The sequence below is a fragment of the Triticum aestivum genome, chromosome 6A (assembly GCF_018294505.1).
Source record: "Triticum aestivum cultivar Chinese Spring chromosome 6A, IWGSC CS RefSeq v2.1, whole genome shotgun sequence".
In the NCBI taxonomy this organism is placed as follows: domain Eukaryota; kingdom Viridiplantae; phylum Streptophyta; class Magnoliopsida; order Poales; family Poaceae; genus Triticum; species Triticum aestivum.
Window position 1 is genome coordinate 236,406,299 of NC_057809.1, and position 19,903 is coordinate 236,426,201.

The window sequence follows — 19,903 nt, forward strand, 5'->3', positions numbered from 1 at the left end:
CAACTACTGCAAGAGTGATATCAACGCCCATACTATTGTTAATGGTACATCTGCTTTGCGCAAACATTTTAATATTTGCAAGCGTAATCCTCATAGAAATATTGGTGATGATAAGCAAGCTGTGTTGCAATATAATCAGGGTGATAGTGTTAGTACTTGGAAATATGATCCTGATGCTATTAGGGCTGCTCTTGTTGAAATGATGATAGAGGATGAACTCCCGTTTGCATTTTGTGAAAAAGCTGGGTTCAAGAAGTTTATGTCTGTAGCATGCCCACGTTTCTTAGTTCCATCTAGGAGAACATGCACTAGGGACATTGTTGGCAAATATTTTGAAGAGAAGGCTAAACTGAAACTTTTCTTTAAAGAACATTGTGAAAGAGTGTGTCTCACCACTGATTGTTGGTCTTCTCAACAAAAGGATAGCTACATGACTGTTACTGCCCACTTCATTTGTAAAGACTGGAAACTTCACAAGAAAGTGATTGGTCTTTTCAATGTTAAGAGTCATAAGGGAGATGATATTGGGAAATACTTGCAAAAAACCTTGATCGATTGGGGGATAGAGAAGGTCACGACCATTACTGTTGATAATGCTAGTAACAATGATGGTGGAATTGGTTATATGAAAAAGGAATTGAATAAAGCTAAGACTTGCATATCTGAAGGCAAATATCTCCACATGAGGTGTGCTGCCCACATTGTCAACTTAATATTTACTGATGGTCTAAAAGAAGTTGATACTTCAGTCAAGCGTGTGCGTGCAGCTGTTAGATATGTGAGGAATAGCCCAAGTAGGTTGACTAAGTTCAAAGAATGTGCTGACCTAGAGAAGGTTAACACTAAAGTTTTCTTAATCCTTGATGTGACCACTAGGTGGAATTCTACATATTATATGTTGAAGGCTGCTGCTAGCTATGAGAAAGTCTTTGCAAGGTATGTTGATGAGGATCCGTACTATGCAATTGATCTACTTAGTGACAAAGGTAAGGACAAGGGCCCTGGAGTTCCAGAAGAGCAGGATTGGGAGAATGTGAACAAGTTGGCAGAATTTCTTGCACATTTTGCTGATCTAACAACTCGTGTTTCTACCTCACTACATGTGACTGCTCACAGTTTTTTCCATGAGATTGGTGAGGTGAATATATTAGTGAAAAAATGGATGGACAGTGGGGATGGTTTGAAAATTTCAATGGCAGAGAGGATGAAGGAGAAGTATGACTAATACCGGGGTAATTGGCATGAGCCCGATCCCAAGAAGAAGGGGAAGGAAAAGGATAACATGAACTTTCTGATTTTCATTGCAACATCACTTGATCCAAGGTAAAACAATTCAAGTATTGTAATCTGTTTTTTTATTAGGTGATCTCTCTTCTTATCTAGCAGCACATATTAAATTTATCTATTGTTGAATCGCAGATACAAGCTTGCAGAATACACACATCTTGCCATTTTGGAAATGTATGGGGATGACAAAGGGCCTAAGGTGTGGGCTGCAATCAATACTTGTCTCCGAGATTTGTTCGAAGAGTATAGGGTGATGTATGCTCCAGAAAATGCGTCGCCTCAAACCACCCGGGAAGCTGAATCTGCAAGTGGAGGGCATGCAAGCATGATGAAGTCTTTGATTGCCAAAAAATGAGGTTGAACAATGGAGGTAACAGTAGTAGCAAGTCTGAGCTGGACAAGTTCCTTGCTGAGGAAACTGAAGATGATGGCCCAAACTTTGACATGTTACTTTGGTGGAAGATCAATTCATCCAGGTTTCCTATACTGGCATGCTTGGCTCGTGATGCTTTGGCAATCCCCATTTCGACAGTTGCATCAGAGTCTGCATTCTCCACTAGTGGGCGCATTCTTGATGACTTCAGAACTTCTCTTACTCCTTTTATGGTAGAAGTTCTTGTATGCACTCAAGATTGGCTTCGACATGGCACTCCTCCCAGCATAGCAGAGAACATCGAAGTGCTCACCAAGCTTGAACAAGGTAACTCAAATACATTAACCTTGCATCGTCTAGTTTGTGTTCATTTGCGGTTATACAATGCTTGATTCCACCATTTTTGTTTTCAGAATTAATTGCGGAGCACAAGGAGAAAGCTAAGCTGCAAAGCAATGCCAAGTCCACCACCACCGCAAAGCCTACTTAAGAATTGGTGAGATTTCGAAATGGAAAAAGCATAACTTTATTTATGAGTGTATCTATTCGTATGAACCACTCATGTTGTATTGTTGGTTGTAGTTCTGGATAACTTGTTAATGAAGGCCGGAGCAGAAGTTTTGGATAGCTTGATGATGAAGGCTGGAGCAAAAGTGAAGCTTCCAACTTTAGATGTTGGCGAATTCCAAGCAGTGATAATGCTCTTATATGCATGCTGCCTGCTACTATCTATTTCCTATTTCCAAATTAAGTCCCGAGGGCTAAGTTATTGTTGAACTTTACTGTTATTGTCGTGTCTTGAGACTTGAGTTGGTTCGTCTGCTAAATTATTGTTTGAATGCTATATTTTGAATCAAATTTGGTATGCTTATGTCTATTCCAGAACCGCAGTCTGTTATTAACCTTTTCACTTTGTTATTACTTCCTATGAGAGAATTGGTAAGTACTCTGAGACATGCCAAAAGGGATCTCTCTCCCTAATCATATTCTATCATTTTCTAATGTTGGCGTGGAGGCTAGCTTTTAACATGCAAGCATGCATGCAGGCATGCAGTACTACAGCTACAGGCACTGAGTACTGTACTGTCAGCATGTTCAGTCACAGTCTGACAGAGATTCCTGTTGCTGCTACTCTTTTTATTATGTAATTGTACATATCGGTGCTGTTCGGTCACACCCGATGACCGAACCGATCTCTCGGTGCACCGAAGCCTCGGTTTGGCAATTTTTTATTAACTGATTGGCTAGTATAGAGACCGAAGAACCGCACCATTCGGTTCGAGGGAACCGAACACCCAGTCCTATATGCGGGCCAATCTTCATGGCCCCGTATCTACTATCCCTATAAAATGAAGAGAAGGCAGAGAACCAAATCATCCTATCTATTCAAACCTACAATCTGATGGTCTACATCGCTTCAAAACACCAAACATGTTTTATGCTTTAATTACCCCCCATGCCATTGGGTTACAATCCTCATAAACACGTCCGGTCAAAAAAAGCGCCCTCCCGTGACCACGCCCTCGGGCAGTTTGGCCCCTGCCCGACCTCTTCCCCCCACATACTCCCCGCCAGCCACCGCCGCCTCCGTCTGCACGCCGCCGGACCGCCACGCCCACTCTCCAGCCGCCCCGTCCACGCGCTGCCCGGTCCGGCCCCTCCCCGCCCCGTCCACAACGCGCCACGCCCAGAGGAGAGCCGAGCCGTCAGGGCCGCCGCGCCCAGCCGAGCCGTCAGGGCCGTCGGCGCGCCGCCCGGTCCGCCGCCGTCGCCATCCCTCCTCCATGCACTGCCGCCTCCGTCGAGGAAGAGGTGCCCCGCGAAGGGGAAGTCCCTCCAGGGACGGCGCAGTCGGCGAGCACCGTGTAGGCGTTGGTGAGGACATGGGCGAGGGAGGTGGCCCTGTTGTGCGCGGCGAGGAGGCAGATGCCGACCGCGTGTCTCCTCTCCGAAGGGGTGTGCCTGCATCCGATGGTGAGGGACCCTAGCTCCACACCCTTTTGTCGTTGATGAATGAAACCTGCAGGTACATCTCTTTCTTTCTCTGATCTACTTTTCCTCTCTCACATACACAGTTCTGCACCTTCTCTTGTCCAAGTCATGATTCCTTGTAGTAGGAGGGGATCACATTGGATCCGAGTATGTGAGGGAGGAGCAAGAGCAACAGGAAATTGATAAGGCAAGATCGCCCCCCCCCCTGTTAATTTGTATTTCTGTTGCTGCATGATGATATAATCTAAGTGATGAAACGTCAACTCTGTATGTGACTGATGAAAGAGAGGTTTCGCATCACAAAGCAAAAAAAACCTATCATGACACAGTGTTTGCATTTTACTTGCACATGCTGTAGGAATATAGACAGTATGCATCACAGGCTTATAGTGCTGATGTTCTCAATAGTATCCAAAATTTTCTTTGTAGAACCAAATAAGCAACGAAATATATTAATACATTTACAATTTAGCTGTGTACCACAAAGAATCATGGAAACCAGATTTCAGGTGTTTTGGATGTGTGTGTTCAGTTCCGAAGGCAATGGTTAACAAATGTGTGCTTTCAGATTTTTCAAATGAATTTCACCCTATGGCTAGAGCATCTTCAATGAAATGCAAAACTGTTCATTTGTATTTACCATTAATAGTTTAATACTCATGCTGAAATATTGAGGTCTTCTATTTACGCTTTGTGTGCTATGTTTTGCTCTCACTGTACTTCAGTAAGAATATTATTCAAATTCTTCACCACGATGTCCTATATTTCTATGCTTGTAGGTTTTCCACCGGGAGAACAATTTCTAGATGCTAAATTGAAATGTATTGTCCAGTGTCTTGCGATGTCATTCTTTCATTATTCAAGGTATGTGTCTCACAAGGAAATAGAAAATCCTGAATTTTGCATGTGTGATTGGTTCAACAACCTCAACCTCTGCACCTCACTGTCAACCACATGCAAGCTTCCTCCTTACTTTAGGTGAGAGGATTTATTTCATCGCCTTTTTAGCTTGCTCAGATTGCAAGTTTGATAGGTTTCCCCAACCCGGGTTAGGAACCCCTTTGATTTTGGTTCCTTGCTACAACTCTGCATGCAATTTTGTTTCTCTATCACAGTTTGATCGATCCATTATTAGCTACAAATGCTTGTTTATAAACAGATGGGTACAAGGTTCATTGTAGTCTTGCAGTTTGGAATACCAAAAAAAAGCATTTGTTTGAGTGGTGTAGCGTTTAGATGTCATTTTCTTGTTTGCTGTTTTTTATCGCCTTTTATTGTCGTGCTATGAGTTGATATGAATCAGCTAGCTATTGTCTAATTGTTGAAATACCACCCTTTCGAGCAGCCCTTGAACACAGAACAAGGAAACAAGGATATTTCAGAGTCCCAGTTTCACTGCCTTCGTGGACGCTGGAGCCACTGCCACCTTTACTATGTGTGTGGTTAGGGTATAGATCAAACTACAATTCAACAATGGTCATCTACACCATCAGATCTCCGACTATAAAACTCCATGCTAATGTTCCATATTCCTCTTTTCTGCTAATTTTTAGAGTTTATCCTTTTATGAATTACCTAATTTCAGTCACAACTGACAAATATCAGTCTATTTGTTAACATCTCCTTCTCCATCAAGGTTTATAAATTGACTTAAGAGTATGTATGTGCCCCTATCATTTTTTTGGTTCATCAACATATGAAGTAATCAACCGTTCGAATGAGGGATTAGGAGTACATCATCTAAAATATTTCTATTCCCAGTTAAATGTGTACTGATAAATTTAACTATCAAAGTCATTGTAGTGAGAAAAAAATTTGTTCTTATTTGCAGGCATTGTGTGGCGATGAACACATGACCAGCAAGGGGCCCTGCCCCCCTCCCAATACTATGGATTTGTTCATAATAAACACATGAACAATGCAGCATTTGCCTTGTTTTCTGCTCCAACCGGCCCTCCCCAACATCCTAATCCCACTAATCCCGCCTCCGCCACTGCAGGCATGCCGGCCTTTTCTTAATTGCTATACTTTTGAGGACGCATCACTAAAAAAACTAAAAGAGGTACCACAAGTCTATAAAACCCTTATTACATTTTTGCATACATACAGAAGTGAAAAATGAAAGTGAATTTAGCTATATACTTTGAAAATTGTAGTGGTTTTGCATGTCTCATAATTTTTTTGTTATGATATTATTTTGTTCGCCGGTATTTAACCCTTGGGGATTTTTATCTTTCCCATTCAGAGTAGTCCAATTGATACTTCTGATGGACATACGACAGGTTGCTGATGATGTCGTCTAATCCATATTGGAAGGTTTAATAACGTACTTGAACACTAAAACTATATAATGGATGGTTCTAGATGGGGGCAGGGATCCTCTATTTCCTTTACCAAATGGAGTCGGTCGTAATCACATGTTGTCTGACCTTCTCTCTATGCTCTCTTCACCTTATTCTTTGCATCATTTCACCGGTACAAGTCAACAGATGGGTATTACTGTTTCCAGTATGTTGTGTGTCGGTGGCCTGAAGCACAAGCTACTCACTATACTATATAGTACCGTGCTACAACTGTGAATTTTGCAATCCTGGTATACCCTAATTTGAGGTGATTTGTATGCCAGGTTATCCTAATCTTTATGTATCTGATGCTAAAACCATCATGCTTGCTTGCAGAGATTCAGTTAAGACTTAAATTAACAATTGTGTATCTGAAGACTGACATTTGAAATTACAGGTTTCATGGCAATGATGAAGTGCTACCAAATTATGTTCCAAGAAAAATGATTTCTGCTTCAACTTGACTACATGTACGTGACTTGCAGTCAGTATGAAGTTCATTACACTACTAATATTAATTTCCTCATCTCCTTTATTTAGCTATTTGTCTATAGTCAACTCACATCACTCGACATCTACAGGCATGTTGAATTGTTGACCCGATTTGACGGACTATATAAGTGCTCTTCTCCTTGGGAATTTGAAAGCACGCCCCTTCTAAGCATCGCACAATATATATGCTTATATATGTGGTAGCAGTCATTGGTACAAGCATATGTGCATTAGACCAGAAAAAAGGTAAGTTGCCTTTGATACTGATCTAGTACCCCCCTATAAGCGTATGATATTAAATAGGTTTCTATTGATTTATCAACAAAGAATTTATGTCAATTGATTTAATGTCGATATAAGCTTTATGCAAGTTTGTTTTCTCGAGAGTACACAATCAGTACTATAGCTTCTTTATATAAGTTTGTGATTTCTGAAGTAGTGGATCCTACCAGGTTTCAAACTCGCAGAGCATATTGAAGGTGGTACAAATCATTGCAGAGTGAATTACAAGTAGCTATATGTGGATTGGAATTTACTGAAGCTTTGCATATTCAAAATTTTAAGTTAAATGAGACGTGCATTGCACGTGCAAGGTTACTAGTGGTAGTAAAGGAGCAGGCGAACAAGACGGTAAGAAAGGGATCCCACCCGGTGCTGAGCCCTCTCTCCAACCGTGTGAGCGAACGCATGGGAAGTCAAAAAGCATGCACCGTGCGTGCATCATCTGTGGTGGTTAAGAGATGGACTGACACATGCTCACACGTTGCTGCCTTTTCGCACTATGACTGGTGGGCCGAGTTGGCTGCTGATCCCACGGGTATGTGCCTTGCCTTTGTTCTCGCTCGTGTATCATCTGGGGTTGGAGAGAGCCGGCTCGTGGGTCGTGCGTCGTGTCGTGCGCCATGCCGGGTCCTGCGGCTGGGTGTGGGTGTTCGCTTTTGATGCAGCGCTGAACATGCAGCGAAGACAGTGTTCCCTCCCGTCCCAAGCCGTGCACCCCCTCCTTCCCTCTCTCCTCCTTTCTCCTCCCTAGCCACCGATCTGCCTTCTCGTCTCGCTGCTTCGTCTCCTCCACCGCCTTGTCTCCGGCCGCTGGCCTCCCGGCAGCCCTACCTCACAACATGTTTCTCGAGGAGCAACGCGAGCAAGGCCAGCATACGAAAGGAGTGGATCGAGGCTTCGCACGCTGGCTCCGTCATCTGCTTCGCCACGTTCTGGATTCGCGCCGCCGTGTGTGATGGTTCTAGATCAGTGCAGGTCATCGCCGCGGGATATCAGGGGCGGTGGGTTCTTCACATCGAGGGTTGGCAAGCTGGGGAGGGTCAAGAGGCTGACATGGCATGTTTAGAGCAGCGAGGTCGGCTGTAGGGGAGCGGCTACCCCGGAGCTTCAGACTGCGCACGCGTCGCGAGTTTGGCTATGGGGGAGCGGTTGCCCGGAGCTCGGTTGCGCACGCCTCATGGGATCTGGTCTCACCTGGCACTCGATGCCGGCCTCGTCGGCTTCCCGAGGTGACACAACGACGGTCACACTCGACACCCTCTTTCATGATTCGACGACAGCCGGCTCATACGGCGGCCTCAGCGGGTAGCTGACGACGACTGCAGCTGGTGCACGAGCTCTCAGTCGACATATCCACACTCGACTCCTCGTCTCGGTACCAGCTCTTGCAGCATGTTCGAAGTTTTCTCTTTTTTCCATTCTTCATTTGTTTGACCTGGTTCTGCTCGGGTGGATACAGGGTGCGGAGTGCGGACTGAGAGTTGGATGCTCTGTGCTAGCATATAGAAGTGTTGCAACCACCACTGTTCCGGCTGTGAGGTATAATGCTAATTGGGCTTGTGAATTAATCATGTCTGGGAATGGATTGCCTAATTGTTGGGGTTTCTCAGTATGTAATTTCTTTTACTCATTGTAGATTCTTAATTCGGTGGTTCTTGATTGCAACCTGGGGTCATCCTGTTCCTACTCACATGTTACAGTAGTGTTTTGTATAATATACCCAACCTCTCGCTCCTGAAAATTACCCGTCTTCTCTGATGCACGCGGGTCACTGGAGGAGAGGGGGTCTGGCTTGTGAGTTTCGCCGATGCGGTCACAACGGCGATGCCAAACTCTGAGGAGATACTAAAGGTGTATTGGGAGGCGGTGCTTCCTGGAATCCCAATGCCTCCACCTATTATCAACCTGCTGTTAGCCCAGCAAAATGGTATCTCTCTCCTTCCCTCCCTCCCTCCCTTCCCACCTTGGTGACCTCATTTAAGTGGTTTTGATAATTGGTGGTACAACTTTCCCTCTTTGATACCTACAAATTCTTTATAACGACTCTTAGTTTGCAATCCATTATGGAACATAAATGAACATACTAGATGTGAATCTTTTGTTATGATGAATGATAAATGTTTGACTTAAAGCATAGACTATCGCATATACAATACAATATGTGTACCATAAAGGATAAATTAACCTTTTCTCTACCGGTGAACTGAGAGCTTACAGTGGCTAATTTGATAAGAAGCATAGTACTTGTATCATTCAGAAAATGACCCTTTTGTACTTCATTTTCAGGGATAGTCCTATTGTGCTTTGTTTTTATATGATCTAAAACTACAGAGTTCTTGTGCAGTTCAGATGTTCTGTTTTGTACGAATTTTACTATATCTGAACTTCTGAAATTAGTATAAGTCTAACAGCCTTGCAACCAAACCAAAACTAAAACTGCAGGGATCTTGTGACAGCCTTGCAACCAAAACTAGAACTACAGGGATCTTGTGTAGTTGAAAGCTAGCTGTCGTTTGTTGGAATATCAATTATCTTGTTTGTGCACGATTAACCTGCTTATCATGAAAAGGTAGAATATTTTAGGACAGACCATCAAGTTGGTTGGGATTTGTTTAGATCTTTATGAGAAGCAGCTCTTCTCAGTGGGACTTTTCTTTTTTATCCAGCCTAAACATATTCAGCCTTTCACCTAAAATGTTATTACTTTCTCATGTCCTACTTTTTGTTACACGATGTTCAAGAAAGAATTATGGATCATTTTGTCATGAAGCATGATCAGTGCCACCTCTTTCTTCTGTGTAGTGCTAGGCTAGATTGGTATTCTGTTTACTGCTCCAGTTGGATTATATCTCAAACTTCTCTTGTTCCTATGCTGAGATTCTCCTAGCCAGTGGCAAGGGTACATACTGCCTCATCTTCTTTTTTCCTTTACATTTTTCTTCGATTGGAAGGAGTGGATTACTGCCACCAAGTTCTTGGATAAAATGAAGAAAGATATGTATGACGTCATGTCAGTTATTTTGTTTTACAACAAAATGGATAGTTCATGTATTCCCTACCGAGCAAGATTTATGTTGAGGTGTGGCATCTATTTTGCATTTCTTGATTATGGATTTTTGATAATGCGAAGTTTTTATTCGGAATGGACGATGAGTGCTTACTTCTATTGTTCCCCAAAACACCATTAATGATTTATCCAGTCCTACACATTGCATGCTTGCCACAAGCTTAGAAAATCTCCATCTTACTTCGCTAAATGTTCTTTCTTACCGAACTAGCTTCAGGACGAATGGCAGGTTTATTAACCATTTGATCATTTTTGTGCATTGCATGTTTGCTGCTAAGTCTCATGAAGTAGTGTTTTTTTTGCGTGATCATCCTGTGGAGCCATGATATTTGAACCAATGAATTCAGAGGACATTTAGTATGTTTATGGACCACATCATGTTCTGTTGGTACAAGTGAGATCCTTTTTCCAGTGATCACTTTAAAGGTACATATATTTTTAAACAAAAGCTTATTTATTTTTTGCTCCAACACACAGTCACTGAAAAATGCAAATATTTTCAATGCGAACATGGTAGCGAATATTTTGTGCTATCAAATTAAAATGTCTATATACATCTCATTGTAGACAACAATCCACCATGTTTTCTATTAAAGGAGATTAAACCATGGATGGTTGTTTCATCCCAGACATGGATTTAGTGTGCCTCTGCGCCATTTGGCGCAACGGGTCCACTAGTTGTGTGAACTCCTGAAGGATTCCAGCCTCTTCCACGAACTGGGTGTGCGGTCATTCGCATGGCCGTACTTCCGCCAACCTCCCAGGATGGAGGTCACTGTCAGATGACTCCCCAATAACACCCTTGGAGTTCTTCTTGGAGCCAAACTTCCTAAAGATATTCATGGTTTTCCTATGAACAAAAATTCTGAAATTTATTAGCCCACAAAATTTTCTCGACAAAACTTCACAAAAATAATACCAACTACTCATAGGGATACATAGAGGCCATAGCAAGCATTCAAACTACTTAGAACTCTAAGAATTTAACATGCAAGTTCATCTACAACAACACCAAAAGTAGCTAATTATTCAAAATATAAACCACTAAAACATAAACTAATTGGACAAACAGTGGAGTTACATACCAAGCAACAATCCCCTGAAATAGTTTCAGAAACGGAGCTTCGAGCAAAGAGATCGAAATCTGCGGGCTTGAGAGCAAGAACACGAGAGAGAGAGCTATGGGGATTTTTTTTCCGGAGGTAGGTGATGATTTGGTGTAAAGAGATAAGTGAGGGGGCCCACGTGGGGACCACTACCCACCAGGGCACGTCCAGGGGTCCTGGCGTGCCCAGGTAGGTTGTGCCCACCTGGTGCACCTCCCTCTGATGTTATTTACACCAAAAATTCAGAAAAAATCATATTAAATTTTCATTGTATTTTGAGAACTTTTATTTTTGGGTCATTTTTATTGCCTGAGAAAATCAGAAAATAGACAAAACATGGCATTTTATTTTATTTAACTAATAAAAACAAAAAACAAAAAGTAGGGCAGAAGGTAGTGCTTACTAAATTCCTTGACTTCATATCGCTCAAAAATGATTCATTAATAAGGTCGATCAAGTCTTATTAACAATCACTTTCAATTAGCATGAAACCGAAGAACTTTCGTGAATAACTAAGTTACCTCAATGTGGATATGAATGCCCCAACAATAAGCATTTCATATTTCTTTTTGACAGTAGGTAGAGGTATTTGAAAACTTCCAATAATGATTGTTGGAGTTTTTTCAATAACATTAATACCATTCACTTGGAATTGTTTCTTCAGAAAGTGCACCGTATGCTCATTACCATTGATATGAAAAGTGACTTTGCTTTTATTGCAATCAATAACAGCCCTTGCAGTATTCAAGAAGGTCTACCAAGGATAATCGACATGTTGTCGTCCTCGGGCATCTCAAGTATAACAAAGTCAGTCAAAATAGTAATAGTAGCAACAACAACATGCACATCTTCACAAATACTGATAGGTATGACAGTTAATTTATCAGCCATTTGCAAAGATATTTCAGTAGGTGTGGGTTTATTCAAATCAAGTCTTTTATATAAATAGAAAGGCATAACACTAACACCAACACCAGCTCCTAAATCACACAAATCAGTTTTCACATAATTCTTTTTGATGGAGCAAGGTATAGTTGGTATTCCCGGATCTCCATGTTTTTTTGAAACTCCATCTTTAAAAGTATATATTAGCAAGCATAGTGGAGATTTCAGCTTCCGGTATTTTTCTCTTATTAGTGATGATGTCTTTCATATATTTTGCATAAGGAGGCATTTTTAAGATATCAGTCAAGCGAGTATGCAAAAAGATTGGCCGCGGCATTTCAGCAAAGCGTTCAAATTCTTCATCATCATTCTTTTTAGTTGACTTGGGTGGAAAGGGCATAGGTTTTTGAACCCACGTTTCTCTTTCCTTACCGTGTCTTCTAGCAACAAAGTCACTTTTATCATACCTTTTATTCTTAGGTTGGGGGTTATCAAGATCAATAGGTGGTTCTATCTCAACATCATTGTCTGGTTCTTTATTATTATTAGGTTGAGAGTCTTCATGAACATCAGCATTATCTTTTTTATTATCACAAGGTGAATGTTCATTACCGTACTGAGTTTCAGCATCAGAGATAGAAGTTTTATTATCATTATCAGGAGGTTTCTCTATTTCAGGTTCACTAGGAGCATGCATAGTTTTATCATTTTTCTTCCTCTTTTTCTTTTTAGAACTAGGTGCACTAGTGTTAGCTCTTTGTGAATCATGTACAATTCTTTTTGGGTGTCCCTCGGGATAAAGTGGTTCCTAAGTCATTTTACCTTCTCTAGTTGCAACTCTAACAACAAATTCATGTATATTATTATTATTCATTTCATCAAGCAATTCTCTTTGAAATTTAGCAACTTGTTCTAACTAGGTGTGTATCATAGAAACATGCTTTCTAACACCAACATCATTTGAGATTCTAAATAACAAGTCACTCAAGTGAGCAATCATATCAGAATTGTATTTCAACTATTTCATAACATTTGCATTGAAGTGATCTTGTTTTCTAATATAGTTTTCAAACTCATAAAGGCATTGGTTAGGATGCATATTGTGAGGATTGCCATTATCATTGAACTTCATTAGAGAATTTACCTCTACCGCCTTAGGCAGTGGTGGTGTAATAAGCCCATGTATTTCTTCAATAGAATTTAAATTTTTAACATCCTTAGCTTTAATACTTTTTTCCTTCATAGATTTCTTTGCCTCTTGCATATCTTCAGGACTGAGATATAATATACCCCTCTTCTTCGGAGTGGGTTTAGCTGGTGGTTTAGGAAGAGTCCAATCATCATAATTTTTCAATATATTATTCAATAATTATTCAACGTGTCCAATAGTTCATTCCATGAAAACACAATCAGCACAACTATCTAGGAAATCCCTAGAAACATCGGTTAGTCAATTATAGAAGATATCAAGTATTTCATTTTTCTTAATAGGATGATCAGGCAAAGCATTAAGTAATTGGCAAAGCCTCCCCCAAGCTTGTGGGAGACTCTCTTGTATAATTTGAATAAAGTTAAATATTTCCTGCAAGGCAGGTTTACTACTGCAGGATGCTGCTAACGCAACACTACGATCACAGACCCTTTGATGAAACAATGTGTGATGCATTAATCACAAACGGGGATGTAAAAAACTGTCAAAAAAGCATCAAAATGTTTGCAATGGAGGATGCATCAAACACAGTTTATATTTTAGTTGCGTGTGCGATGCAGGGCACACGGTTAAACCGTTCAAACTGTTTGCGATGAGGCAGAACAACAGAAACAAGCAGCCATATCAATGTGTGTGCGATATATGGCATACAGTTCGCTTCGATGAACCGTTTGCTATTAGGGAGTGCAACGTAAACGGTTAGCTAGATCAAGGTGTGTGTGATATAGGGCATATGGTTCACTCGGACGAACTGTTTTCGATTAGCGAACGCAACAGAAATGGTTCAACTTAACAAGATGTGTGTGATACGTGGCAAATAGCCGACTCGGATGAACTACTTGCGATGAGAATTTACAACACAGACGGTTAATACAGTTAGTACGTGTGCGATTTTGTGTGTACAAAAAACTTTGAAAAATGCAAACTAGTTGCTTGCGGTGGCTAGGAGTATCGCACACAATGCGTCTGCGGGTACTCGTGTGCGATGATTAGTAAGTTACACATGCATTTCCTTATGTTAACACTTGTGTGATAAATAACACATGGCACCAGGTACGATATTCGGGTTGTGTGTGTGCTCCACTTAGTCTTCCCGCGCTCCAGCGAATGCTTCCCGTGCTCCACATGGGTGAATTGTAAAATCCACGCCTATTCCCTCACCGGTTTCCCGCCACCAGCTAACGGCTTGCTACATATAACCCAGACGGCAACGCACCGCCGTGACATTGCGAAGATCTAGTCCTCACCCATCTACCATCAGTTATTCCAAGCATGCCAGGCAACGACCAAAGCTTCGACGTCGACGCCTACCCGCGTTACATCTTCGGCGAGGAGAACAAGCCGGAGCAGGTCGGGGAGCAAGAGCTTCATCGGCCGGTGCAGGCACCATGGCCCATCGATAGCGATATCGGCGTCATCGTCCTTGGGAGCACAATCGACATATTGGAGAGGAGGTGTGATGAGCAGTTTGCCATCCACCATGCAAAAGATCCAGAGCTGCTCGGCGGCATGATCGACGACCCACCCGAAGAACCACCGTCACTAGTGCTCATCGAGAGCTTGATGCCCCGCAATGAATGGGCAGAGGACCTCTGCGATTCAGTCAAGACAAAGGCAGCATGCAGCTTCATCATTGCCCGCGGCGGCCATGTCAACCTTGATCTCGATGATGTGGTGGCTAGGCTCGAGCGCATCCTTGGTGGAGTTGACGTCCCCGACGAAGTAGAACATCGCCAACGTGATATGTTGAGGATGCAGTTGATCGACGAAATTTGCTACCAGGCCTAAGACATGGAAATGGAGCGATTCCGCGAAGTTGTCATGCGCACGATTGCATGCTGTCAAGCTCTTCTGGAAGAGGCCCAGCAAGCCCAAGAGCCTCCCAGCACCTGCAGCTCCGCATAGGCAGAGGCGGGTCAGTACACTCGGAGTGAACGGTCGCAAGGGTGCTATGCTGATCATGGAGTCCGAGAAGACCATCGTCGGAAGGCCGCCAGCTCAGCCTTTTAGCTTATATTTTATTATAATTGTATGCATATGTAGGTTGTGAGTGTTTTGGGCCTTGCCGCATTTGGCATTTGAAATTATCCTAAATATGTAAGATAATTATTAAGAATATTAACCATTTCCATTGTAACTTTGCCTCAACGGCGAGCAGAGCGCGCAGGGACGCCGGAGTGGAGCGGACCGCAGGCGCCTCAACGGCGAGCAACCACGTGGTCAACCTCCTGCCATCAATAAATTTTGACCTTGTTTCTCGCAGTAAGTAATTGCAAATCAGTTCACACCTATCAAAATAATATGTGTTCACACAGCACCGGGCTATAAAAACTACCCACTCGAAAATTACTTCACAGTTTCTCTCCTCATCACCCACAAAACTAGTTTTTTTTGTCAAGTCGTTCCGCCATGACCGGTAGGAGGAGTTTAGGGTGGACATATAACCAGGCAGCAAAGACCAAGACCGCGGAAGCACTAGAGAGTTCCCACCGTGAAGCCGCAGTCGCAACAGAGATGTCCCGGCACGCCGCGGAGCCCTCGAATGAGCTCTCACGGGAACGCGGGGGCTCTCACAAGTGCATTCACGGCGTCGGCCATCACGACGAGCTGGTGTTCCTGAAGTCCTTCACTGGCGATGACGACATTCTCGCTGGCATCACTACGCAGCAAGAGCTGGTCGACAGCTTGATGAAGCTGCTCAAGATCAGCGATGCCTCGGTTGACAAGGCGACCGGCCTCGTCGAGCAACTCATGGGTGACAATGCGAAGCTCCTCAAGTTGGTCGCCGAGAAGGAGGAGGAGGCCGCCGGCTGGAAGATGCTGCATGAGCAGAGCAGTGCCTTGGAGATGACGCTGAAAGCGATCGTCGAGGAACTGATGGGTGGCTTGAGGAAGCTCCGGATCGAGCGCGAGCAGGAGGTGGAGGAATCCGTGGCTGCTTTCAAGCAAAGTCATGAGGAATTGAAGAAGGAGCTGGAGGATTTCGCCGCCTGGCGATCCATCAACGAGTAGAGACAGTAGCGACCCAGATCGTTGTCTACAATTTCCTTCTTATCTTGCCCCCGTGTCTTCCGGGCTTTGCCGCATGCGGCATTTTAAAATATCCGGAATATGTAAGACAATTATTATCTGCGCCATTGTAAATTTGTCGTCATATTATCCGTTGCCACTTTATTTGTGGTCGTGTTATCCGTTGCCCTATGTGGCAATTTAAATTAGGGAAGAATACTAGTTGAAAACACGAAAAAAGCAAATGCTGCCATGGGATCGCAAGCAAACACCCTCCATCTAGGTGCTTTAATTAACCCATTATTGGAGAAGTTGTGAGCGAGGCGAGCATCGGCTGGTGCATGGAGGTTAAAGAGCTCGCTTCCAGGTGAGCATGGGCGGCCTTGCTGCTCGCACGTGTCCCGTCGAGCCTGTGAGGTGGACAGGATGCACGCGTCCCACCAAACCTGTGCGGCAGACTGCTCGCACGCGTCCTGTCGAGCCTGCACGGCGGACTTCTCACGCTCGTCCCGTCTAATCAAACAGTTGCACACATGCCCCGAGTATGGTTAAATTTCGACACGGTTAATATAATACAACCGTTTGCGATATTAACGTGTCAGTTTTTTGTTTCAAAAAGGACTTCGTTGGCTACTAATGTGTGTGCCTCTTCTCAAACTGAACGATTTTTTACCACGACATATATATGCCACGTTATGAAACTATGCCAAGTTTCAAGTTTTTGGGTGACTTTTTGATTTACTGGGATTTAAAAATCGAGATTCTCAATGTTTCAGGATGACGAGAAGTTTGTAATTCATTCCCATTCCTTAAATAAGACTTAAACATGCACCCAATGACACATGTATGATTTCACACCCATTTGCTTCACTGGAGCATGTGATTGTAGTTCAAATTTGAATTATGGACTACATTAAATGCATATAAAACTTAGTAATTAGTAATATATATACAATGGCCAAACGAACCCTGAACAGTTTCAAATTTCAGCCCGACACTCCTGTTATTCTATGTTGCCTGTAGAAAACAAAGTTCAAGGTGAGAAGAGGCAGCGATTATCGTTTCACCCACAAGAGGGGCATGTTTCCCTACCGGAACCATGAGGGTTGCGACAGGCTCCGGTTTGTAAAAGGCTTGTAATATAGCTTCGCCCAAATTGGACAATTATATGTACCATGTAGTGACACCATGCTAAGTTTCATGATTTCCTGGTGAGTTTTGGATTTACAGAGATTTAAAAACCGAGATTCACAATGTTTGTGGCCAAGCTAGGACGGCGAGATAGTTGAATTCATTCCCATTCGTTCCATGGGACCTTACCATGCACCCCAAGGAAACATGTATGTTTTTTTACCCATTTTGGTGCACTGGAGCATGCATTTGTAGTTCGGATTTGAATTATGGACATTAAATGCCTAGAAAACTCAATTAATGAATAAAAAAGGTCAAACGAACCCTGAATAATTTCAAAGTTCAGCGTGAATCTCCAGTTGTTCTGTGTCACGTGTAGAAGAAAATACGAGGCTAGCAGAGGGAGTGATTATCGTTTGGCCCACAAGGGGACACGTTTCCCTATCGAAACCACGAGGGTTCCTGCGACAGGCTCCGGTTTGTAAGAGGTTTGTAATAGAGCTTGGCCCAAATTGGCAATGTTTTTACCACGACATATATGTGCCATGACGTGACACCATGCCACCTTTGATGACTTTCTGGTGAGTTTAGGATTTATGGGGACTTAAAAACCGAGATTCGAAATATTTGAGGACGAGCCAGGACACCGGTACGGTTGTAATTCGTTCCCATTCCTGGCATGAGACCTAAACATGCACCCAAGGGCACATGTATAATTTTTCTGGCCATTTTGGTGAACTAGAGCATGTATTTGTAGTTTACATTTGAATTATGGACATTAAATGCCTTGGAAACTCAATTAGTGTATAAAAAGGCCAAACGAACCTTGAATAAGTTTAAATTTTAGCACGGATATCATGTCGTTCCATGTTGCCTATGGAAGAAAATACAAGGCGAAAAGAGGCGGTGATTACGTTTCGCCCACAAGGGGAACATGTTTCCCTATCGGAACCACGAGGCTTATTTGAGAGAAGCTCCAGTTTTTGTAAGAGGTTTGTAATAAAGCTTGGCCCAAATTGGACAATGTTTTTACCATGACATATATGTGCCATGATGTGACACCATGCCACCTTTGATGACTTTCTGGTGAGTTTAGGATTTATGGGGACTTAAAACCGAGATTCGAAATGTTTGAGGACGAGCCATGACACCGGTATGGTTGTAATTCGTTCCCATTCCTAGCATGGGGCCTAAACATGCACCTAAGGACACATGTATAAATTTTCTAGCCATTTTGGTGAACTGGAGCATGTATTTGTAGTTCAGATTTGAATTATGGACATTAAATGCCTAGAAAACTCAACTAGTGTATAAAAAGGCCAAACGAACTCTGAATAAGTTTAAATTTCAACACGGATATCCTGTCGTTCCATGTTGCCCGTAGAAGAAAATACAAGGCAAACAGAGGCAATGATTACGTTTCACCCACAAGGGGGACACATTTCCCTATCGGAACCATGAGGCTTCTTTGAGAGAAGCTCTGGTTTGTAAGAGGCTTGTAATAAAACTTGCACCACAATGGACGAAAAAAATTCCTCGACATATAAGTACCATGTCATGACACCATGGCAGGTTTCACGATTTCCGGCTTAGTTTTGGATTTGCGGGGATTTAAAAATCGAGATTCTTCTCACAAAATGTTTTCAAATAGCACACGGTTCACTCACGAAAGCCGATATTCAATGAAAACTTCGTGGAAACCATATTTTAAAGTTTCATAAAAATATGAAAAAAATGTGGGATGTTAAGAAGGTGATGTTTTATTGCGACACAAAATTTCGAGTTGAAAAACATTACGAGATGTGAGCTATGAAAAAGACAAATTCAGCCCTGAATAGTGACATTACTATTCCGCACCTTTCAACACTGATTTTTTTCTTTTTCATAGCTCACATCTCGTAATGTGTTTCAACTTGAAATTTTGTGTGGCAATAAAACATCATCCTCTTAACATGCCGCATTTTTTCATTTTTTTTGAAACTTCAAAACATCTTTTTCTCGTGGTTTTCACCTGTTTCCACCGAATGTTGGTTTCCGTATGATATCCCCCGCTGCACGTGCAATCTGAGTCGTGCGTTCTGACTGGCCAGAACCCAAACCCCACGGATTGTACATGTGCGCCATTGGATGCCCCCAGATCGAACGGCAACCCTGAGCCCTTTCGACAGCACATGCAGTACATGGGTAAGCACTATGCGCATGCATCGTGTAGCTCACGCTTCCTTCTCTACTAGGTTTTCATTCAACACAGGCTACTGTTTCTCGCCACTCCTCTCATCGGTTTCCCGCCTCTTCTCCCAGATATGCATGATGTAGATGTTCGTTTAATTCTTATAGTTCATCTCATCCAAAATCAATTAGTTTTATAAAAAATCTATTTTAAGATTCATGGAATTGTGCATTAGAAAGGTAAAAACAAAAAGTGACAATTCATTTAGAAAAAAAGTTTGGGCAATTAAGATATGGAAGATTCTAGAGAACAAAGGAGAAGTGCTTGTGTTTTGAGGTTGTGCATTATGCTTAAGTTCAACCATGGAGTCTTCTAGATTGTACATGCGGCAAAATCTGGTGGAATGTAGATGATATCCAACGGCCAGTAGTGCTCGGATTTTCCATCTCTGTACCGTCAGATTGGCTTCATCCAACGAGCAACTTTCAAAGTTATTCGCACACTATATAGGTGTATAGATGTATAGATATATATAGGTGTGTCCAATGCTAGACAAA

At 42.5% G+C, this 19,903-nt stretch overlaps 1 long non-coding RNA gene across 6 annotated transcripts; it reads left to right on the top strand.

Annotated features, from left to right (window-relative positions):
- The first annotated feature begins 4,426 nt into the window (after positions 1-4,426).
- Positions 4,427-9,911, top strand: LOC123127373 (uncharacterized). 6 transcript variants are annotated; one of them, XR_006462416.1, is made up of 8 exons: positions 4,427-4,516; positions 5,484-5,714; positions 6,392-6,464; positions 6,576-6,732; positions 6,939-8,143; positions 8,228-8,307; positions 8,405-8,695; positions 9,571-9,911. It is a non-coding gene; the product is annotated as an uncharacterized lncRNA (long non-coding RNA). The 6 variants fall into 6 exon arrangements; XR_006462415.1 differs by having other exon boundaries at positions 6,939-7,303; positions 7,744-8,143; positions 8,405-9,911; XR_006462413.1 differs by adding an exon at positions 4,998-5,128 and having other exon boundaries at positions 4,428-4,516; positions 8,405-9,911.
- Positions 9,912-19,903: the final 9,992 nt, after the last annotated feature.